This window comes from Ailuropoda melanoleuca, chromosome 9 (genome assembly GCF_002007445.2).
Source record: "Ailuropoda melanoleuca isolate Jingjing chromosome 9, ASM200744v2, whole genome shotgun sequence".
In the NCBI taxonomy this organism is placed as follows: domain Eukaryota; kingdom Metazoa; phylum Chordata; class Mammalia; order Carnivora; family Ursidae; genus Ailuropoda; species Ailuropoda melanoleuca.
The window spans coordinates 23,161,569-23,186,202 of record NC_048226.1 but is presented as its reverse complement, the minus strand read 5'-3'; the positions used below and the strand labels follow the sequence as shown (position 1 = coordinate 23,186,202).

The window sequence follows — 24,634 nt, the reverse complement described above, 5'->3', positions numbered from 1 at the left end:
TCTCTTCGCAGATGACATGATACTCTATATGGAAAACCCAAAGGAATCCACTCCCAAACTATTAGAAGTTATAGAACAATTCAGTAATGTGGCGGGATGCAAAATCAATGCCCAGAAATCAGTTGCATTTTTATACACAAATAACGAGACTGAAGAAAGAGAAATTAGGGAATCCATCCCATTTACAATAACACCAAAAACCATACGTTACCTTGGAATTAACTTAACCAGAGACGTAAAGGACCTATATCCTAGAAACTATAGATCACTTTTGAAAGATATTGAGGAAGACATAAAAAGATGGAAAAATATTCCATGCTCATGGATTGGAAGAATTAACATAGTTNGATGGATCGGAAGAATTAACATAGTTAAAATGTCCATGCTACCCAGAGCAATCTACACTTTCAATGCTATCCCAATCAAAATACCGAGGAAATTTTTCAAAGAATNATTTATTCAATAGACTCTTTTTTCAATTGGATATTCTTCCCTGCTTTTTTGAAGATTAGTTGATCATATAGGTGTAGGTCCATTTCTGGGTTTTCTACTCTGTTCCATTGATCTATATGTCTGTTTTTGTGTCTGCACCATATTATTTTGTTTACTACAGCTTTGTAATATAGCTTCAAGTCTTGAATTGTGATGCCTCCAGCTTTGTTTTTCTTTTTCAAGATTGCTTTGGTTCTTTGGGGTCTTTCTACTAATTTTAGGATTTTTTTGTTCTTGTTCTGTGAGAAATACTGGTGGTATTTTGATAGGAATTGCATTAAATGTGTAGATTATTTTGCGAAGTTTAGACATTTTAACAATATTTATTCTTCCAATCCATAAACATGGAATATTTTTCCATTTCTTTGTGTTCTCTTCAATTTCTTTAAGATATATTATATACTTTACAGAGTACTGAGCTTTTGCCTCTTTGGTTAGGTTTTTTCATAGGTATCTTAGATTTTTGGTGTAATTGTAAATGGTACTGACTTCTAGATTTCTATTTCCTCTGTTTTCATCATTGATGTATAGAAATGCAACAAATTTCTGTGCATTGATTTTATATCCTGTGACTTAGCTGAATTTTTGTATCAGTTCTCACAAACTTTTGATGGAATCTTTCAGGTTTTCGATGGAGTATCATGTCCTCTGTGAATAGTGAAAATTTGACTATTCTCTTCCTAATTTGGATGTCTTTTATTTCTTTTTGTTGTCTTTTTGCAAAGGCTAGGACTTCTAGTACTATGTTAAATAGACAGGATATCTCTCTCTTATAGCTGACCTTAGAAGCAAAGCTCTCAGATTTAACCAGTGAGAATATTAGCTATGGTTCTTTCATATATGGCCGTTATGATGTTGAGGTATGTTACCTACATCCCTACTTTGTTAATGGTTTTAATGAAGAATGGACGCTGTATTTTGTCAAAAAAAATTTTCACCATCTATTGAGAGAATCATATGGTTCTTGTTCTTTCTTTTATTTATGTGGTGTATCACATTGATTGATTTGCAATATTAAACCATCCCTGAAGCACAGGAATAAATCTCACTCGATCATGGTGAATAATTCTTTTAATGGATTACTGGATTCGATTTGCTCATATCTGAAGGAGAATTTTTGAATCCATGTTCATCAGGGATATTGGTTGGTAATTCTCCGTTTCAGTGGGGTCTATGTAGGGTTTTGGAATCAAGGCTGGTCTCATAGAATGAGTTTGGAAGTTTTCCTTCCATTTCAATTTTTTGGAACAGTTTGAGAAGAAAAGGTATTATTATTATTATTATTTTATTTTCATTTTTTTACATTACATTAGTCCCTATACAGTATATCATTAGTTTTTGGTTTTGTGTTCCATGATTCACTGTTGGAGTATAACATACAGTGCTCCTTCCAATACATGTCCTCCTCAATATCCATCACCAGGCTAACCTATCCCCCCATTCCCCTGCCCTCTGAAACTCTCAGTTTGTTTCCCGGAGTCCATAGTCTCTCGTGGTTCGTCTCCCTCTGGTTTCCCCCTTTAGTTTTCCCTTCCTTCTCCTTATGTCCTCCATGCTATTCCTTATGTCCTGCATATAAATGAAACCATATGGTAATTGTCTTTCTCTGCTTGATTTATTTCATTTAGCATAATCCCCTCCAGTTCCATCCATGTCAATGCAAATGGTGGGTATTCATCCTTTCTGATGGCTGAGTAATATTCCATTGGATATATGGACCACATCCTCTTTATTCATCTGTTGAAGGGCATCTCAGCTCCTTTCACAGTTTGGCTATTATGGACATTGCTGTTATGAACATTGGGGTGCATGTGGACCTTCTTTTCACTAGATTTGTATTTATGGGGTAAACACCCAGTAGTATAATTACTTGGTCATAGAGTAGCCTTATTTTTACCTGTTTGAAGAAACTGCACACTGTTTTCCTGCATATGGCCCTTCTCTTTACTACGTCTGTATCTTTGGGTAAATACCCAGTAGTGCAATGGCTGGGTCATAGGGCAGCTCAATTTTTAACTTTTTAAGGGACATCCACACTGTTTTCCAGAGTGGCTGTACCAAATTTCATTCCCACCAACTACGTAGGAGGGATCCCCTTTCTCCACATCCTCTCCAACATTTATTGTTTCTTGCCTTGTCAATTTTTGCCATTCTAACTGGCATAAAGTGGTATCTCAGTGTGGTTTTGATTTGAATTTTCCTGATGGCTAATGATTTTGAACATTTTTTCATGTGTCTGTTAGCCATTCGTATGTCTTCATTGGAAAAGTATCTGTTCATATCTTCTCCCCATTTTTTGATTTGTTTATTTGTTTCACGTGTATTGAGTTTGAGAAGTTCTTTGTAGATCTTGGATACCAGTCTTTTATCTGTAGTGTCCTTTGCAAATATCTTCTCCCATTCCATGGGCTGCCTCTTATTATTTTTTTTTGACTGTTTCCTTGGGTGTGCAGAAACTCTTTATCTTGGTGGAGTCCCACAAGTTCATTTTTTCTTTTGTTTCTCTTGCCTTTGGAGATGTGTCATGAAAAAAGTTGCTCTGGCCGATGTCATAGAGGTTGTTGCCTATGTTCTCCTCTAGGATTTTGATGGCAATGCTTTGAAATTGCAACTCAATCACAAGGAAAAATTTGGAAGACACTCAAACAATTGGAAACTAAGAACCATCCTGCTCAAGAATGATTAGATAAACCAGGAAATAAAAAATCAATTTAAACAATTTATGGAGACCAAGGAGAATGAAAACACAATGGTCCAAAACCTATGGGACACTGCAAAGGCAGTCCTAAGCGGAAAATACATAGCCATCCAAGCCTCACTCAAAAGAATAGAAAAATCTAAAACGCAGTTTTTATATTCTCACCTCAAGAAGCTGGAACAGCAACAGAAGAACAGGCCTAATCCATGCACCAGAAAGCAGTTGATCAAGATTAGAGCAGAGATCAATGAATTAGAAACCAGGAGCACAGTAGAGCAGATCAACAGAACTAGAAGCTGGTTCTTTGAAAGAATAAATAAAATAGGAAGAAATGGATGCCTTCCTGGAAACCTATAAACTACCAAGACTGAAACAGACACAAATTGATTTTAAAACAGACCAATAAATTATGAAGAGATTGAAGCAGTGATTAAAAACCTTCCCATAAACAAAACTCTAGGACCTGATGGATTCCCCAGGGAATTCTCCCAAACATTCAAAGAAGAAATAATACCAATTCTTCTGAAGCTGTTTCAAAAAATAAAATCAGAAGGAAAACTATGAAAGTCATTCTATGAGGCCAATATTACCTTGATCCCCAAACCAGGCAAAGACCCCATCAAAAAGGAGAATTACGGACCAATTTCCCTGATGAATATGGATGCCAAAATTCTCAACAAGATCCTAGCTAAAAGGATCCAACAGTACATTAAAAAGATTATCCATCATGACCAAGTGGGATTCATCCCTGGGATGCAAGGGTGGTTCAACATTCACAAATCTATCAGTATCTTAGATTATATCAACAGGAAAATAGTCAAGAACCATTTGATCCTCTCAATAGATGCAGAAAAAGCATTTGACAAAATACAGCATCCTTTCCTGATTAAAACACTTCAGAATGTGGGGAAAGAGTGTACATTCCTCAATCTCAGAAGCTTTTTATCTTTATGAATTCCCAAAAGTTCATTTTTGCTTTTGTTTCCCGTACCTTTGCAGACGTGTCTTGAAAGAAGTTGCTGAGGCCGATGTCAAAGAGGTTACTGCCTATGTTCTCCTCTAGGATTTTGATGGATTCCTGTCTCACATCGAAGTCTTCATCCATTTTGTGCTTATCTTTGTGTGTGGTGTGAGAGAATGACTGCGTTTCATTCTTCTGTATATAGCTGTCCAATTTTCCCAGCACCATTTATTGAAAAACTGTCTTTTTTCCATTGGATATTTTTTCCTGCTTTGTTGAAGATTAGTTGACCATAGAGTTGAGGGTCCATATCAGGGCTCTCTATTCTGTTCCATCGATCTGTGTGTCTGTTTTTGTGTCAGTACCATGCTGTCTTGATGATCTCAGCTTTGTAATATAGCTGGAATCAGGCAACATGATGTCCTCAGCTTTGTTTTTCTTTTTCAACATTTCCTTGGTGATTCAGGGTCTTTTTCTGTTTCCATAAAAAAAATTGGGACATTCAATGAAGAAATAATACCAATTCTCCCAAAGCTGTTTTAAAAAAGTAGAAACAGAAAGAAAACTTCCAAACTCATTCTATGAGGCCAGCATTACCTTGATACCAAAACCAGGCAAAGACCCCATCAAAAAGAAGAATTACTGACGAATAGCCCTAATCAATATGGATGCCAAGATTCTCAACAAGATCCTAGCTAATAGGATCCAACAGTACATTGAAAGGATTATCCACCACAACCAAGTGGGATTTATCCCTGGGATGCAAGGATGGTTCAACATTTGCAAATCAATCAATGTGGTAGAGCAAATAATAAGAGAAGAGACAAGATCAATATGATTCTCTCAATTGATGCAGAAAAAGCATTTGACAAAATCCAGCATCCTTTCCTGATTAAAACTCTTCAGAGTTTAGGGACAAAGGGAACATTCTTCAATTTCATAAAACCATCTATGAAAAGCCCACATTGAATATCATTCTCAATGGGGAAAACCTGAAAGCCTTTCCCTTAAGATCAGGAACACAACGAGGATGCCTACTCTTGTCACTATTGTTCAGCATAGTATTAGAAGTCCTAGCAACAGCAATCAGACAACAAAAAGGAATTAGAAGTTATTCAAATTAGAAAGGAAGAAATCAAACTCTCTCTGTTAGTAGATGACATGATACTTTATGTGGAAAACCCAAAAGACTCCACCCCCAAATTACTAGAACTCATACAGCAATTCAGCAATGTAGAAAGGTACAAAATTAATGCACAGAAATATGTTGCTTTCCTATATTATAATGCAACTGTAGAAAGAGAAACTAGGGAATTGATTCCATTTACCATTGCACCAAAAACCATAAGACACCTTGGAATAATCCTAACCAAAGAGGTAAAGGATCTATATTCTAGAAACTACAGAACACTTATGAAAGAAACTAAGAACACACAAAAAGATGGAAAAACATTCCATGCTCATGGATCAGAAGAATAAACATTGCTAAATGTCTATGCTGCCCAGAGCAACCTATACTTTCTACGTCATCCCAATCAAAATACAAACAGCATTTTTCAAAGTGCTGGTATTACCTCATCTATTCATATTTAAATGTCTGGTAGAATTCCCCTGGGAAGCCGTCTGTTCCTGGACTTCCGTTTGTTGGGGAATTTTTTTACTGGTTATGGGTCTGTTCAAATTTTCTATTTCTTCCCGTTTCAGTTTTGGTAGTTTGTATGTTTCTATCAATTTATCCATTTCTTCTAGTTTGCCTAGTTTATTGGCATACACTTTTTCATGATATTCTCTTATAATTGTATCTCTGTGGTGTTAGTTATGCTCTCCTCTCATTAATGATTTTATTTACTTGGGTCTTTTTTCTGTTTGATAAACGGCTAAGGGTTTATCAATTTTATTAATTCTTTCAAAGACTGAGATCTTAGTTTTGTTGATCTGTTCTACTGCTTTTTGTTTGTTGCTGTTTGTTTCTATGTCATTCATTTCTGCTCTAATCTTTATTATTTCCCTTCTTCTGTTGCTTTTACATCTTATTTGTTCTTCCTTTCCTAGTTCCCTTAGTTGTAAGGTTAGTTTGTGTATTTGAGACTTATATTGCTTCTTGCGGTAGGCCTGTATTGCTATATACTTCCTTCTTATGAATGCCCACTGCTTTTACAGGTTTTGGACTATCATGTTTTCACTTTCATTTGCTTCCATGTATTTTTTATTACTTCTTTAATTTCCTGTTTAACCCATTAATTCTTTAGTAGGATATTCTTTAACCTCCATTTATTTGTGTCTTTCCAAATTTTTTCTTGTGTTTGAATTCAAGTTTCATAGCATTGTGGTCTGAAAATATGCATAGTATGATCTCAATCTTTTTGTGCTTATACATCTTTTTGTACTTGACCCAGTAGGTGATCTATTCTGGAGAATGATCCATGTGAACTAGAAAAGAATATGTATTCTGCTGCTTTAAGATGACATGTTCCGAATGTATCTGTTAGGTACACCTGGTCCAGTGTGTCATCCAAAGCCATTGTTTCGTTGTTGATATTCTGCTTAGATGATCTGCCCATTTCTGTAAATGGGTTATTAAATCCCCTATTATTACTGTAATAAGTCAATGAGTTTATGTTTGCTATTAATTGATCTATATATTTGGCTGCTCCTAAGTTGGGGGCATTAATATTTACAATTGTTAGATCTTGTTGGATACACCCCTTAATTATGATACAGTGCCCTTCCTCATCTCTTGTTACATCCTTTGGTTTAAAATCTAGTTTGTCTAATATAAGTATAGCTACTTTGGCTTTCTTTTGATGTTCATTAGCATGGTAGAGGGTTCTCCATTCTCTCACTTTCAATCTGGAGGTTTCTTTTGGTCTAAAGTGAGTCTCTTGTAAGCAATATATATATGAGTCTTATCACTTTATCCATTCCAATACCCTATGTCTTTTGATTGGAGTATTTAGCTCATTTACATTCAGGGTGATTATTGATAGGCATGTATGTAGTGCCATTGTATTAACTGTAACATTGGTGTTTCTGGACATTTTCTCTGTTCCTTTCTCGTCTTTGCTGCTTTTGGTCTTTCTTTCCCACTCGAAGGGTCCCCTTTAGTATTTCTTGCAGGGCTGGTCTAGTGGTCCTGAACTCCTTTAGTTTTTATTTATCTGGGAAACTCCTTACCTCTCCCTCCTTTTTTTTTCTTTATATTCTTTTTCTTCCCCTCCAAGTTCGTATTTAAATTCTAGTTAGTTAACATATGATGTAGTATTAGTTTCAGGAGTAGAATCCAGTGATCCATCACTTACATATAACTCTCAGTTCTCGTTACAAGTGACCTCCTTAATGCCCATTACCCATTTAGCCCATCCCCCCACCCACCTTCCCTCTATCAACCCTCAGTTCATTCTCTATAGCTAAGGGTCTATCTCTCCTATTCTGAATGTCAGCCTTGCTGGATAAAGTATTCTTGGTTGCATATTTTTTCCCCTTTCAATACATTGAATATATCATGCCACTCTCCTCTGGTCTGCCACTTATCTGTGGAGAGATCTGTTGCAAACCATATTTGTCTTCCCTTGTAGGTTAAGTACTTTTTTTCCCTTGCTGCTTTCAGGATTCTTTCCTTGTCTGTGTATTTTGCCAATTTTACTGTGATTTGTCTTGATATTGGCTGGCTTTTGTTGAATTTGATGGAAGTTCTCTGTGCACCCTGGATTTGGATGTCTATTTCTGTTCCCAGATGAGGGAAGTTTTCAGCTATAATTTGCTTAAATAAACCTTCTGCCCCCCCTTCCCACTTCTGGGACTCCTGTGATACGAATGTTATTGCTCTTTATGGACATAGTGAGTTCTCTAAGTTTACGTTCATGATCCAATATTTTTCTTTCTGTCCTTTCAGCTTCATTTTTTCCCATAATTTTATCTTGTATATCACCAATTCATTTCTCTGCTTCTCCCATCCTTGTCAATACATCCAGTGAATTTCGTATCTAAGTTATAGCATTTTTTTTTATTTCATACTGACTTGTTTTTAGTTCCTTCACCTCTTCAGTAAGGGACTCCCTAGTGTCTTCTACGTTTTTCTCTATCCCAGCTAGTATCCTTATGATTGCTCTTTTAAATTATCATTAAGGCATACTACTTATATCTGTTTTGATTAGATTGCTGGCAGTGACCTCTTCTTGTTCTTTCTTTAGGGATGAATTCCTCCATCTGGCATTTTGCCTAGACCTCTATCTTCTCTGTGTTAAGAAAACCTATAACATTTCCTGCTCCTGAGAGTAATGGTTAATTAAGAAGAGGTCATATTTTGTCTAGGGTCTGGTGCTTCAGGAAGGTTTTGTTTGTTTGTTTTTTGGTGTATGCTGTGTGCATTCTGCTTTTGTGTTTTGGATGGTATTTCCCTCAGTCCTCTGCAGAGTTTCTCCTTGCCTTCGGTGGCATGTGTTTGGACCTGGTCCAGTGTGTGGTGAATTTTAACTAGGTATGTTTTGCTCTGCTTGTTAGAAATGGCTAGATCCTATTTCTCCTATAGCTGAAGATTTGCAGCACTTTATGACCAGTAGATTTGATGTGGGTGTGTGTGGGGTTTGTACAGGTCTTTTGGGGGAGGAACCTACTGTGCTGATTCTCAGGCAGCCTTGACCTAGTAATGATTCAACTGCGGGGGAACCTTGGTGCCATAGTTGGTTAGCAACTGACTTTTGATTTTGGCTCAGGTCATGATCTCAGAGTCATGAGATCAAGCCCTGCATTGGGCTCTGTGCTGGATGCAGAGCCTGCTAAAGATTCTTTCTCTCCCTCTTCCCCCCCACCCCATTTCTAAAAAATAAAAATTTTAAAAAAATTTAAAAACATGCTCCCACAGTTCACAGTGAGATGGGCATTAGTTTAAGTAGCTCCAGCCTCCACTGGCAGTGTTGTGCTGCTCACTGTTGTTGATGGGCTTGGGGGTCAATGGTGTCACCCCACTCTCTTGTCCCTAGAGAGGGGAGTTCACACCTGCAGCTGTTCAGGAAGCCCTCACAGAAAAGCAAACAATTTCCCCTCTTGTTTCCCTGGTTTCCATCAGAACCCTGCCTTCACCCTGTGTCTGAGCCATCTATCTGCCTGGCAGCACAGTGCTCCTGTGTTTTATCTCAGGCACATGACTGGGTTTCAAACTCCAAATTTTAGAGACCTACCACAGCTCAGACCCACACTGATCATCTGAGTTAGGGTCTCGCTATGCTGTTACTGGTGCCATTTGTCATGGAAAAGTAGTCACATGACCACACAGGGGCTCAGAGTTTATGGTAAAGCACAACCAAAAGCTGGCTTCCAGGTTAGTTGTCCTAGGCAGATGCCTCTGTTGGTATGCTAGTTAACAGGCTGCTTAATAGCACCCGCCATCTTTTCTGTCCTGAAAGGCAGTGCCATATTTCCCAAATGCACCCCAAGAAGGGAAACTGCTTCCCCTGGTGTGTCCCAGGGGATCCTTAGATGCTGTCTACTCCCAGACCTCTGCCATCCTTCCCCACAGGAGCACTGATAAGCTTGCCCAACATGACCCTGGTGATGGCACGGACTTCTAAAACTTCAGACTTTCAGCTCCAATGCTTGTAAAATCTTGTGACAATAAGCCCCACTCCTATTCTCAGTTAATGGTTTTGGGGAAGAGTTTTTCTTGTGCAATTTCCTGCATACTGCTTTCACTCTTTCTTCTCCCTCTCCTCTCTCTGTGATCAGGGCTCCATCCCTCTGCAGCACCTGCAATTCTTTTCTCCCCCCAATCAACTCTCCACAGCTCCTACCTTCCACAACGTGGCCATTTTTCTCCCTCTAGATATGCAGTTTGTTCTCCCAGTCCTCAAATGGATTATTGGGTGTTCAGAATGATTTGATATCTACCTAGCTGTGTTTGAAGGATGAGGCAAGCACAGAATCCCCCTACTGCTCCACCATCTTAAGAATTCAGCAGCTCAGTTTTCTAATACTGTGGTTCTTGCTGGTACCACACAAATGAAAACAAGCCCCTACATTAATGATTCAGGTTTCCTAGCTGACTATCATAGAGTGCCTTATGGTAACTGGAGTATTACATAATCCCTAAAAGAAAGATCAATATTTTAGGGACAAATGCTAACTGAGATTATCAAGAATTCCTACTGGCCCTTAAGGATGGCCCTTTCCTTTGTGACATACCTCAAGTGTAAGGAATAAACATTTTCATATGAAACTTGAGCTTTATTCTTGCTAACCTATGGGAATAGAGTAAAAATGTAGAAAGATGAGAAATAAATATGTTCATTGGTCTGCAGAGGCACAAGATGGGAGGGTTCGATAATGTACCTCTTATTAAATAATCTAATATATTGCTCTCCTAGGATGTTTCCAATGTTATTCCAACAATATTAATTGTGTTAATTTCTAGCCTCCTTCAGAGCAAATTTCATCCAACATTTCTGCCAGACAAATTAAATGAGAAACCAGAGTATCTGAGTATGCTTAAAGTTACAGGACAGTGTTGGTCTGGTGAAAATTACAATCACAAGAATGCACATGTATTTCTGGTAATTCAACCTCGGAATTATTTTATCCTCAAAGATGATCCAGTGATTTGGAGAGGAGGAAATCACAAAAAGCCATTATAGAGGAATAAAAGACAGTTATCTAAAAATCACTCACAGTACTTAATCTGCTGAGTTCAGGAACATGGCAATTTGCAGAGGACACATAGGGTTATGCTACACCTAATTCCACAGTGTGGTCACAGCAATGCATGCAGGGCTCACATAGGCACAATAAATGACATGTGACTAGAAGAGTTGGGAGTATACAGAAAAGTCAGACACTGAGACCTCTTAAATCCTATATGAGGCATCAATGGAAGGACTGAGAAAGTGCAAAAATTCAGGAAAAAAAAAACAGAAGTCTTGAAGAATCACTAGGTTATTAAAGCCTCACACTGTTTAAATTGACAGACTCTATACAACATTAATTATTGAATTAAATAATTAATTCTTGATTATAATAATTAATTCTTGATTATAAATAAATAATAAAAATAACCCAGGAAAAAGTTTATAAAAACTAGGTATTACCTTGAGAGACCATCATTGTTTATTCTCAGATAAGGGAGTTGGTAAAAGTGACAAAACCAGGTATTCTTTGGTGAAGTGGCAAGAATTCCATGCAACTGCGATCTTACTTCCAACCTACAACCATAGGAACAATCAGAAGATCTAAGGAAGAAAAACTTTCAAATTCAATGTTTATTGATAAGAGTTTATAAGCATTTAATTATACACATTCAATGACCACCTATATGACAAGGGGATAAAAAGTACCTTAGTTCCATGGAATAGGATGGTATAGAAAGTAATTTGTTTTAAGACCTAGTCAAAGTTTCCCCAAAGAACTCAGCATCATTCATTAAAGATAGGATCTTCCTTTTTACAGAAATGAAACAGACTAAAAGAATATCAATATGAACCAATAAAATTCCAAGATTTGGAAATATTTGGCAATAATTTCACAGTTAGAATTATTTTTTTATTTATTATTTATTTATTTATGTTTAGTTAACCAACATACTGTATATCATTAATTTTTGATGTAGTGTTCAATGATTTAATTAATTGTGTGTAACATCCAGTGCTCATCACAACACATGTCTTCCTTAATACCCATCCCCCAGTTACCCCATCCCTCCACCCCCTCCCTTCTAAAAAATATTTAATGTAGTATATACTTGAATACATCACTCAAATGTTTAGGAAATTTCTCTTTGAGTGACAAGATTAAAACATTGTATGAATTGCTGTGACTGGATTAATGAGCAAATTAAAACACTCTCTGAGTTATTTCCATAAATACAAACCATTGTTCAGCTTCCATTGTTTCCTTTATCTAAAAAATAATTGGTAACTAATGAATTATAATATCTTTTGAACAATCTAGTTGACCTCAATGGACTATGCCTCACTCACAAGTTTGCAGCATCTAAGGAAATCATGTGAATGGCTTAAGGGTAGACAAAAATGTGACTCATCAGTCTCAATACTCGTGCTAGTTCTCCAGTGTCTGATTATTATCAGTGCATGGATGCTTCCAGCCAAGCACTCAAAGAGTTACCATGTCATTTCTAAATCAGATATTTATGGATCTCTGTACAATTTATTTCACTTAATGTATGCAATAAGTTTAGGTTTCAAATACCACAGACCTGGCTGGTACTACTACCTGACTAGCTGAATTTTTCCATATTTTTTGGCTCATATGTTCCTTTGGCAGACCTCAGCTCACAGAATTGTTTCTGTCACTCATTTTTCTTCAGATTCCAATGATACCCATTTTTAATTCATCATTGATCCAGTCACATTTATAAAAAGGATATTGATCCTAAGATATATGACAGACACTAAGCATTCCAGATTCTGTCTCCCTCAGACACACTGAGCCATACTATTTAATCATGGAAACTAGTCATCACAGTCAATGACTCAACCTCACAACTTATTAGGACAGTCAGAATTTCACTGTCATATGAATGTTAGAGTATTCTAAGAGGAATGCCAGCATTTTCAGGACAAAATGCTTACTGATGTTAGAATTCCTACTGGAATTCTCTCTTTTTTGAAAGAGTTTATTTATTTATTTGACAGAGAGAAACTGAACAAGAGAAAGAGAAGGAGCAGGGGGAGGAGCAAAGGGAGAGGAAGAAACAGACTACCCACTGATCAGGGAGCTGGATGTGGCGTTCAATCGATCCCAGGACTCTGGGATCATGACCCGAGCTGAAGGCAGACAATTAACTGAGCTACCCAGGGCCCCCCCCACTGGAATTCTTTCAAGAAGAAGGAATAAATTCATAGGAGATCCAGATAGTGGTTCATGTCAACCTGTGGAAATAGAGTAAAATATGGAAAGATGTGATGTCCATTTGTCAAACATGCATAACACAGAGGGGATTATAATATACCTTCATATCAAATGAACTCATACTACTTTACTAGGATGTTTCTGTTATTATTCAAAGGGAGAAGTAATAAAAATCCTAGAAATAAAGAGACAAATAATTGACAGTTCACCAGATTATTAATAACTCACATTGTTTGGATTAACAGATACTTCACAAAACCAATTATCTGTTTGACTAAAGAAAAATATTTTAAAAAGCCATAAAAGTACATTTATTTAAAATTGGTTATTACAAAACCTGCACTTCTTTGCTATGGTGATGAATATTCCATGAAATTCAAAGAATCACTTCCATTACACCAAAACACAGAGGAAATTTAAAAAGTTGTGAAACAAAACCTTCCCAGTTGAATGTTTACTGATAATGGATAATTAAGGAATCAAACATAGATGTTCCCTTGACCATCTATGTAACTAGAAAAATTATGCTTTTTCCTCAGAAAAAAAAAAGGAGTATAGAAAATCAAATTTTCTAAAACCTTGGTCCCAAAGCCAACCCCCAAGCATTACTCACTAAAATTACAACTTATCTTTATACACATAAACCCACTGATGGAATATGAATGTTAGGCAATGATATCAACATAAAATTACAAGAATTGGAAATTTAATCATTTCATGTTAAAATGTTTAATGGAATATTTAATTTAATCCATCATTAAATATCTAGAAAATTTCTCCCTGAGTGAAGAGAAAAAGAAAAAAAAGGTTCTAATCTTGAAACTGGGCTAGCAAGGAAATTAAAACATATAATAAAATCATCCAATAAACACAATCTACTTATTCTTCAATTTCCCCATATTTCTTATATTTAAGAGAGAAATGACAAGCAAAAAAATGAATGATTTATTTCTAATTGACTATCTAATAAGACCTAAATATGTTGATTCTCATAAATGATGGTGACTAAGGAAATGGTGTAAATGGCTCAAGACTAGGCACAGCCATTTCCCACGGTGTTCACTACTCATGTGCTGGTTTTCCACAGTCCGTTTACTGTGGGTGTATGAAGGCTACCAGTCAAGCACTCAGAGTTGCTAGGTCATTCCACAGTGGTGATTTATACCCTTTGTACCATTCATGTACTCTAACATTTGCTAGCATGCTAGTTTTCCAGTGCCATAGTCCTTTTTACTTGGTACCACTTGTTGACCAAATGAACTCTCTTTCACATTTTTTTGCCTAGTATCATGGTCCTTGTGCTGAATTTCAGCTTATAGAAGTGATTTTGTCCTTCATTTTGTTCAGATTTCAACAAGACCCATTTGTGAAGACATCATTGATTTCAGCACCTTTCCAAAAGTGATTTTAATCCTGAGATATATGGCAGACACTGAGCATTCAGGATTCTGTCTCCTAGGACACACTGAACCATACTATTCAGTTATGGAGACTAGCCACTGCAGTCAAGGACCCAGCTTCATGACTGACTAGCTTAGCCAAAATCTTATCAGTAGAGTGTTATAATTCCATGACAAAAATGTCAGTGTCGTCAGGAAAAAAATGCTTACCAGTGTGAAAATTCCCACTGGCCCTTGAGGATGGGATGAAGAATTCTTCCCAAAACTTTCCTTCATTTCAAGTCTCAAAGGGAAGTAATAAAATCTTTTATATGAAACCAAGTTCTGTGTCCATGTTGAAGTTAGCATAGAATAAAATTATGGAAAGATGAGAAGCATACATATCCATTTGTATCACAAGAGGTTTACTATGCATAAGTATATCATAATACTATTTTTCAATTACACCCTTCTGGTGTAATTTAAAAGAGGAAGCATACAAATCCTGGGGGGAAAGTACACAGAAGCCTCAGATAACCCAGAACATAAAAGCCTCAGATTATTTGGATTAAGAGACTCTTCAAAATCATGTATAATCTTTGTTGCCAATGATAAATAATAATAAATAACCTAAATGATATTAAATAATAAATTTTATTAAAAATTGTAAAGTCACCTCTGGAGTGCACTGCTCTGATTATTCCCACGGAAAAGAACTGGTAGCAATGATAAAATCAGTAGTTCATTGGAACAGTGGTAGAAATTTCATCCAATTCCAATATCATTTATAATCTACAAAATATACTGGGAAATTAGAAAAGTTGACAAACAAAACCATCATAATCGAAAATTTACTAATAACAAGTTATAAAAAATAAACCATAGATATTCACTTGACTCTCTATATAACAAGAAGAATTATGTTAACTGCTTGAAACAGGGCAGTGTTGAAGGTCACAAGACCTTGGTCTCAAAGTTTCCCCAAACGGCCTCCATCAGCATCGGGCATTAAAACTAGGATCTCCCTTTAACACTAACTATGAAACCTACTAATAAAATATGAATATTAGGCAATAAAATCTACCTAAAACATCAAGAATTGAAAATGCAATCATTGTATAATTAAAAATGTCTAGTGCAGCATCTACTTGAGTCCACAGCTCAAATGTCTAGAACATTTCTGTTTGGGTGACAAGGGGAAACATAGTATTCTAATTCTTGTGACCTCATCAGCAAGGAAATTAAAACATCCTCTAAGATATTTTGACAAATAGAAACTACTCTTCAATTTCCATATTGCTTTTACTTAAGAGATAAAGAAGTAAAGACTCATATCCTTTACCTTGATTACCTAGTCGATCTCAGTCAATTGCTCTTCACCCTAAAGATTCTTGCATGTAATAAAAATGTGTGAATGGCTCAAAGGTAGGCATAACCATTTACCACCGGTCTCTCTCATCACATGCTGGTTCTCCAGCGTCTGGTTACAAAACATGTATGGATGCTGCCAGCCAAGTACTCAAAAAGTTGCCATGTCATTCCTAAATCAGAAATTGAAAGGATCTTTGTATAATTTAATACCTTAATATATGCAATCAGGGTAGAATTCAATTACTATAGTCCCTATTAGTCATACCAGCTGACGAAACTGAACCACCCTCACATTTTTGCCTAGCATGATCTGTTGTGCTGGACCTCAGTTTACAGAAGTGACTATGTCACTCATTTTGTTCAGACCCCAATAATAATCAAAGATCTAAGGACATTTCTTTTTTAAAAAAATCATGAAAAATGCTCCACATCACTAGCCATCAGGGAGATACAAATCAAGACCACAGTGAGACACCATCTTACACCAGTTAGAATGTCAAAAATTAACAAAACAGGGGCGCCTGGGTGGCACAGAGGTTAAGCATCTGCCTTCGGCTCAGGGCGTGATCCTGGCGTTATGGGATCGAGCCCCACATCAGGCTCCTCCGCTATGAGCCTGCTTCTTCCTCTCCCACTCCCCCTGCTTGTGTTCCCTCTCTCGCTGGCTGTCTCTATCTCTGTCGAATAATAAATAAAATCTTTAAAAAAATTTTTAAAAATTAACAAAACAAGAAACAATAAATGTTGGAGAGGATGTGGAGAAAGGGGAACACTCCCACACTGTTGGGAATGCAAGCTGGTTCAGCCACTTTGGAAAACAGTATGGAGGTTCCTCAAGATGTTAAAAATAGAGCTACCCTATGACCCAGCAATTGCAGTACTAGGAATTTACCCCCAAAGATACAGATATAGTGAAAAGAAGAGCCACATGCACCCCAATGTTCAAAACAGCATTGTCCACAATAGCCCAACTATGGAAGGAGCCAAGATGCCCTTCAACAGACAAATGGGTAAAGAAGATGTGATCCATATATACAATGGAATATTATTCAGCCATCAGAAAGAATGAATACCCACCATTTGCATCGACATGGATGGAAATGGAGGGGATTATGTTAAATGAAATAAACCAAGCAGAGAAAGATAATTATCATATGATTTCACTCATATGTGGAACATAAGCAATAGCACAGAGGACCTTAGAGGAAGGAAGGGAAATCTGAAGGGGAAGAAATCAGAAAGGGAGACAAACCATGACAGACTATGGACGCCGGGAAATGGACTGGGAGTTTCAGAGGGGAGGGGATTGGGAGGAGGGGGTAACAGGGTGATGGGTATTAAGGGTATTAAGGATGAGCAGTGGGTGTTATACATAACTAATGAATCACTGAACACTACATCAAAAACTAATGAGGCACTATATACTGGCTAACTGAACATAATATAAAAAATTAAAAATAAAAAATATTAAAGGTTGAAAAGAAAAAAAAATCTTGATCCTCACATATGTGGCAGACACTGAGCACTCCAGATTATTTCACCCTGGGACACACTAACCCATAGTATTCACTCATGGAGACTAGTCATCACAGATAATGATCCAGCCTCATGGCTGACTAGCACAGCAGAGTCTTATAATAGGAGCATTAGACTGTCTTAAGAGAAATGTCAGTATCTTCAAGATGAAACGCTTACTGGTGGTAGAATTCCTACTGGATCTTGAGGAATAAGATGGTGGAATTAGTCCCAATATTTTCTTCCTTGTCACATTTCAAGAGGAAGGGATAATTTTTTATTCATATGAAACCAAGTTTTAGTTTACATTGACCTGTGAAAATAGAGTAAAAATAGGAAAATATAAGAAGTATACATGTCCATTTGTCAACTACAGAAAAGATTGAATTTTTCATTACATACCTGCACATAAAATATACAAATTTACTACTCTATTAGGATTTTCCTGATATTATTCCTGGAAATAAATGAAACAGAATCCCCAGATGACTGCACAAATTATTAAACATCACATTGGTTAGTTTCACAGTACTTTTGCAAAACCAAGTATATTATTAACTAGTTAAAAAAAGGAGGGCACTTGCTGTGATGAGCACTAGATGTTGAATGAAACTGTTGATTCAGTATAGTGTACACCTGAAACTGATAATACACTGTATGTTAACTAACTGGAATTTAAATAAAAACTTAGGATTTTGATGGATACCTGTCTCACATTGAGGTCTATCAACCATTTTGAGTTTATCTTTGTGAATGGTGTAAGAGAATGGTCTATTTCATTATTCTGTATTTAGCTGTCCAATTTTCCCAGCACCATTTATTTAAGAGACTGTCTTTTTCCCATTGGATGTTTTTTCCTGCTTTATTGAAGATTATTTGACCATAGAGTTGAGGGTCCATATCTTGGCTCTCTATTCTGTTCCACTGATTTACCTGGCTTTTTGCCAGTACCACACTGTCTTAGAGATCACAGCTTTGTAACATAGAATGAAATCAGGCAATGTGATGCCCCCAGTTTTTTTTTCCCTTTCAACATTTCCTTGGTGATTCAGGGTCTTTTATGGTTCCATGCAAATTTGAAAAACAGGAATCCATCAAAATCCTAGAGGAGAACATAGGCAGTAACCTCTTCAACGTCTTTCAAGACACGTCTACAAAGGCGAGGGAAACAAAAGCAAAAATGAATTTTTAGGACTCCATCAAGATAAAAAGCTTCTGCATTGCAAAGGAAACAGTCAACAAAACAAAGAGGAAACCCATGGAATGGGAGAAGATATTTGCAAATGACACTACAGATAAAGGGCTGGTATCCAAGATCTACAAAGAACTTCTCAAACTCAACACCCAAAAAACAAATAATCAAGTCAAAAAATGGGCAGAAGACATGAACAGACAATTCTCTAAAGAAAACTTATGAATGGCTAACAGACACATGAAAAAATGTTCAAAATCATTAGCCATCAGGGAAATTCAAATCAAGACCACAGTGAGATACCACCTTACACCAGTTAGAATGGCAAAAATTAACAAAACAGTAAACAACAAATGTTGGAGAGGATGTGGAGAAAGGGGAACCCTCTTACACTGTTGGTGAGAATGCAAGTTGGTACGGCCACTTTGGAAAACAGTTTGTAGGTTCCTCAAAAAGTTAAAAATAGAGCTACCCTATAACCCAGCAATTACACTATTGGTTATTTACCCCAAAGATACAGATGTAGTGAAAAGAAGGTCCACACACACCCCAATGTTCCTAGAAGCTATGTCCACAATAGCCAAACTGTGGAAGGAGCAGAGATGCCCTCCAACAGATGAATAGATAAAGAAGATGAGGTCTATATATACAATGGAATATTACTCAGCAATTAGAAAGAATGAACACCCACCATTTGCATCAACATGGATGGAACTGGAGGGGATTATGCTAAATGAAATAAATCAAGCAGAGAAAGACAATTATCATATGGTTTCACTTACATGTGGAACATAAGGAATAGCATGGAGGACATTAGGAGAAGAAAGAGAAAAATGATGGATGGGAAATCAAATGGGGAGACAAACCAGGAGAGACTATGAACTCTGGGAAACAAACTGAGGGTTTCAGAAGGGAGGAGGTGGTGGGATGGGTTAGCCTGGTGATGGGTATTAAGGAGAGTATGTATTGCAATGAATGCTGGGTGTTATATGCAAACAATGAATCATGGAACATTACATCAAAAACTAATTAAGTACTGTATGGTGACTAGCATAGAATAATAATAATAATAATAATATAATAATAATAATAATAAATACTTAAAAAATAAATGAGCGATCCATGAAAAATAAATTTACTAAAAATTGTAATGTTACCTTTGGAAATCAGTGTTCTGATCATTTCTAGAAAGGGAAATTTGTAAAAGTAACAACCTCAACACTTCCAATGGTGTGGAAGGAAAAATTTCAAGCACTTCTGATGTCATTTCCAACAAATAATGCTTGGGGGAAGTTAGGGAAGTTGAAAATAAAACCTTCCTAAGTGAATATTTACAATTAGTAGGTTCCAAGGAATTAAGTATATATATGCATGTAACAACCTACATGACAAGAAAATTATACTCACTCCTTGAAATGGAGTAGCATAGAAAATCTTTTACTTAGAAGACACACAAAGTTTCCCCAATTATCCCCCTCAGGGTCATTCATCATGACTATAATTCACCTTTAAATACATATAAAATTGCCTGAAGAAATATTAGCCAGTGAAATCTATCTTGATTACCAAAAATGAGAAATTTATTTATTTTATTATTTAAAAAAATTTTTCATGTACCATCTACCTGAACCCTTTACTCTAATGTCTAGAAAATTGCCCCCAGGATGATAGGAAGAAAAAAAAAGCTATTCCACTTTCTGTAACTGTATCATCAGTCTCATTAAAATACATTCTCAAACATTCAAAGGAATAAAAACAACTCTACAATTACCATCTGTTTGTTTTACTTAAGAGATAAAGGCCACCCCTTCAGTATTCCCTTTCTTTTCCTACCAATCTCCCTGCTATTCCTTATGTTCCACAGATGAGTGAAACCATGTGATAATTGTCTTTCTCTGCTTGACTTATTTCACTTAGCATAATCTCCTCCAGTACCGTCCATGGGGGTAAACAGAAAGGGGAATGAACCACGAGAGACTATGGACTCTGGGAAACAAACTTAGGGTGGGTTTCAGAGGGGAGGAGGGTAGGGGATTGGGATAGGCCAGTGATGGGTATTAAGGAGGGCACGTATTGCATGGAGCACTGGGTGTTATATGCAAACAATGAATCATGGACACTACATCAAAAACTAAGGATGTACTGTATGGTGACGAATATAACATAACAAAAAAATTTTTTTTTAAAAAAGGGATAAAGGCCAAATAAGACTCATAGTTTTTTCACATAGGCACTCTAATAGACCTTAATAGACAGCTTCTCATTCAGAAGACTGTGTCATCTAAGAAAATAGCATTGATATCTTAAGGGTATGTACAGCCATTTTCCACTGAGTTATTACTCATGTGTTGGTTCTCCATGGTCTGTTTACTATGAGTATATGGAAACTATCCATGAAGCAAATAAAATGTTGCCATTTTACCCAACAATTAGATATTTATGGACAACCAGACAATTAATTTCCCTTAATTTATGCACTCAGGTAGCTTTCAACTACCTTGTTAGTACTACTACCTCACCAATTGAGTTCTCAACACAGTTTTTGCCTTGCATAGTCCCTATGCTGGAGCTCAGTTTATAGAAGTGATTTGGTACGCATTTTGTTCAGATTTCTGCAAGATCCATTTTTGAAGTCTTTACTGATATAGGCATATTTATAAAATAGATATTTTAAATGAGATATGTGACAAACACTACAGCAATCAGGATTCTATCACCCTGGGAAATGCTGACCCAGCCCCATGGCTGACTAACACAGCCAGTCTTACTCTTATTGAAGTGTTATGATTCTCTAAGAGGAATGTCAGAACTTTCAAGACAAAATGCTTACTGGTGATAGAATTCCCAATGGCCCTTAAGGATGGGAGGCAGAATTATTCCCAATACTTTCCTTCATGCCATACATCAAGGAGAATGAATAAACTCATATATATGAAACCCAGTTTTTGGTCCACACTTGCCTATGGTAAAATTATAAATGTAGAAAGATAAAAGATATATATGACCATTTGCCAAAATTGCGTAAGACAAGAAGACTCACTGTGTAACTTTATGTAAAAATATACTAATTTATTATTCCTCTAGGATGTTTCTGGTTATTCAAAGTAGAGGAAAGAGTAAAATCTGAAAAATAAAGGAGACTGAAGCTTCATATAACCCAACAGACTATTCATACTAATAATCTTTTGTTTTAACCAATTATCCACTAACTCAATTTAATTTTTGATTACTTAAAAATAATAAGACAACAGAAATACATAAATTTACTATAAATTGTGTATTATATCAGAAGCATATTGTTTTGTCCCTTCCCAGATAAGGGAGCACTTCAAAATCAGCACTATCATTGGTGCAGTGATGAGATTCCATGGAATTCTAATAGTCACCCAGTCTACAAAGTACATAGGAAATTAGAGAAGTTACAAAACAAAATTTTCCTAATGGAGTATTTAGTTATAAAATTTATAAGAATTCATAATGGGGAGACCAGAGAAAGATGGCGGAGGAGTAGGGGACCTCTTTTTCAGCCGGTCCCCTGAGTCGAGTTGGATAGGTACCAGACCAGCCTGAACATCCACGGAATCAGCCTGAGATGCAGGAAGACACATCTGGATCTCTACAAATGAACATCTCCAGTGCTGAGTATTTAGGTAGGAAGTGGAGAGGCGTGAAACCGTGCAAAGATAGTGGAAGATAAACAAAAGGGGGAAGGAGCCGCCGCCTCTGGTCACCGGGAAGCAGTAGACACCTGCACGGGGGAGCAGGCGGATTCACAGACCAGCACCCATGAGAGAACAGACTGGGACGGTCAGCAGGCTGGGACCGTGAAAGGGGAGCACGCGCCACCAGACTTTTCACGGACCTCTGGTGTACTCCCTGCAAACAGACTGAGACCAGGAACTCCAGGAGTGCACAGGGGTGGCTGGCGGCTGGCAGTGACAGAAACACAAAGGACAGAGACACGCCACCCCTGGAAGTAAGGGCTGGGATGCTGGGTGTGGGGCGCAATCCCGGGACGCTGCAGGGTTGAGCAGCACCAACAGAAACAGAGTTAAAGTGGCCAGAACATCAGTGGAGAACGGTCAGCAATCCCTCTGTTCTGAGACAGAGGCTGAGATTCGGCCACTGCTGCTCTGACTCTCAGAAGAGGCACAGCAAACCACCAGGGAAAGCCGCCAGAGAACAAAAGCCTGGAAATACCGGCACAGTGTGCCCATCCCCATCCCCCCTCGCAGGGGACATGGAGACTGTACCCAAACAGGGTTGCCTGCGTATTGGCGTGGCGGGCCCCTCCCCCAGAAGGCAGCCTGAAAAATCAAGAAGCCCACATCCCTAAGATCCCTATAAAACAAGGGAGCACATTCTGGGTCCTGGTTAATAATTTGGTCTCTGGAGAAGCCCGCAGCCTCTCCTCATCAGAATGACAAGAAGGAGAAATCCCCCCCAGCAAAAAAAAAGACAATCAGTCTGTGGCCTCTGCCACAGAACTAATGGATATGGATATAANGCAAAGAAAAGACAATGAGTCTGTGGCCTCTGCCACAGAACTAATGGATATGGATATAACCAAATTATCAGAAATGGAATTCAGAGTAACAATGGTCAAGATGATGTGTAGACTTGAAAAAAGTATTAATGAAAATGTTAATGAGAATATAGAATCTCTAAGGGGGGAAATGAGAGTGAAACTGGCAGAAATTAAAAATTCTATGAGCCAAATGCAATCAAAACTAGAGGCTCTGATGGCCAGGGTCACTGAGGCAGAAGAACGTATTAGCGAATTGGAGGATGGGTTAGTAGAAGAAAAAGTGAAAATAGAAGCTGGATTTAAAAAAATCCACGCCCACGAATGTAGGTTATGGAAGATCACTTGACTCAATGAAAGGATCCAATGTCATAATCATCGGCATCCCCGAAGGGGTGGAGAAAAACAGAGGTCTAGAAGAGATATTTGAACAAACTGTAGATGAAAACTTCCCTAATCTAGCAAGGGAAACAAACATTTGTATCCAGGAGTCAGAGAGGACCCCTCCCAAGCTCAACCATGACAAACCTAAGCCACGTCACATCATAGTGCAATTCGCAAATATTAGATCCAAGGATACAGTATTGAAAGCAGCCAGGGCAAAGATTTCTCTCACGTACCAAGGCAAAGGTATCAGAATTACATCAGATATGTCTGCACAGACCTGGAATGAGAGAAAGGGTTGGGGGGGCATTTTTAAAGCTCTTTCAGAGAAAAACATGAAGACAAGGATCCTTTATCCAGCAAGGCTGTCATCCAGAATGGATGGAGAAATAAAGACCTTCCAGAATCGCCAGTCATTGAACAATTTCATAACCATGAAACCAGCCCTACAGGAGATATTAAGGGGGGTTCTATAAAAGTAAGAAGGCCCCAAGAGAGATACAGAACAGAAAGTCACAATCTATAGAAACAAAGACTTTACTGGCAACATGGCATCATTAAAATCAAATCTCTCAATATTCAGTCTCAACATAAAGGGCCTGAATGCTCCCATAAAACACCACAGGGTTGCAGATTGGATAAAAAGAAATGACCCATCCATTTGCTGTCTACAAGAGACTCATTTTGAACCCAAAGATACATTCAGACAGAAACTAAAGTGATGGAATACCATCTTTCATGCCAATGGACCTCAAAAGAAAGCTGGGGTAGCAATTCTTATATCAGATAGATTGCATTTTAAACTAAAGACTATAGTTACTATATAATATATACACTATATTATTCTTAAAGGATGTATCCAACAAGTGGAGATGACAATTATAAATATATATGCCCCCAACAAGGGAGCAGCAAGATACACAATCCAACTCTAAACCAGAANACAGAAGGGCACTATATTATTCTTAAAGGATGTATCCAACAAGTGGAGATGACAATTATAAATATATATGCCCCCAACAAGGGAGCAGCAAGATACACAATCCAACTCTAAACCAGAATAAAGAGACATATAGATAAAATACATTAACACTAGGGGACCTCAACACCCCACTATCAGAAATAGACAGAACACCCTTGCAGAAACTCTGTAAAGGAGCAAAGGCTTTGAACGCCATACTCGACGAGTTGGACCTCTTAGATATATATAGAACACTACACCCCAGAACCAACGAATACTCATTCTATTCTAATGCCCATG

General features: G+C 37.3%; 1 protein-coding gene across 26 annotated transcripts in view; it reads right to left on the bottom strand.

Annotated features, from left to right (window-relative positions):
* LOC105234653 overlaps nt 1-24,634 on the bottom strand; it is an 84,957-nt gene that overhangs the window by 31,327 nt on the left and 28,996 nt on the right. For 20 of the 26 annotated variants that reach the window (XR_004627741.1, XR_004627734.1, XR_004627732.1 and 17 more), the window contains 6 exons: nt 17,453-17,585; nt 15,729-15,927; nt 15,063-15,178; nt 14,618-14,731; nt 12,863-13,027; nt 11,228-11,341 (listed from right to left, as the gene is read on the bottom strand). The gene's annotated coding sequence lies outside the window, so the exon portion shown is untranslated. Of the gene's footprint in view, nt 1-4,181; nt 4,243-4,566; nt 4,627-11,227; nt 11,342-12,862; nt 13,028-14,617; nt 14,732-15,062; nt 15,191-15,728; nt 15,928-17,452; nt 17,586-24,634 lie in introns of those variants that run through there. The other 6 variants (XR_004627749.1, XR_004627738.1, XR_004627739.1 and 3 more) reach the window with 6 other exon arrangements.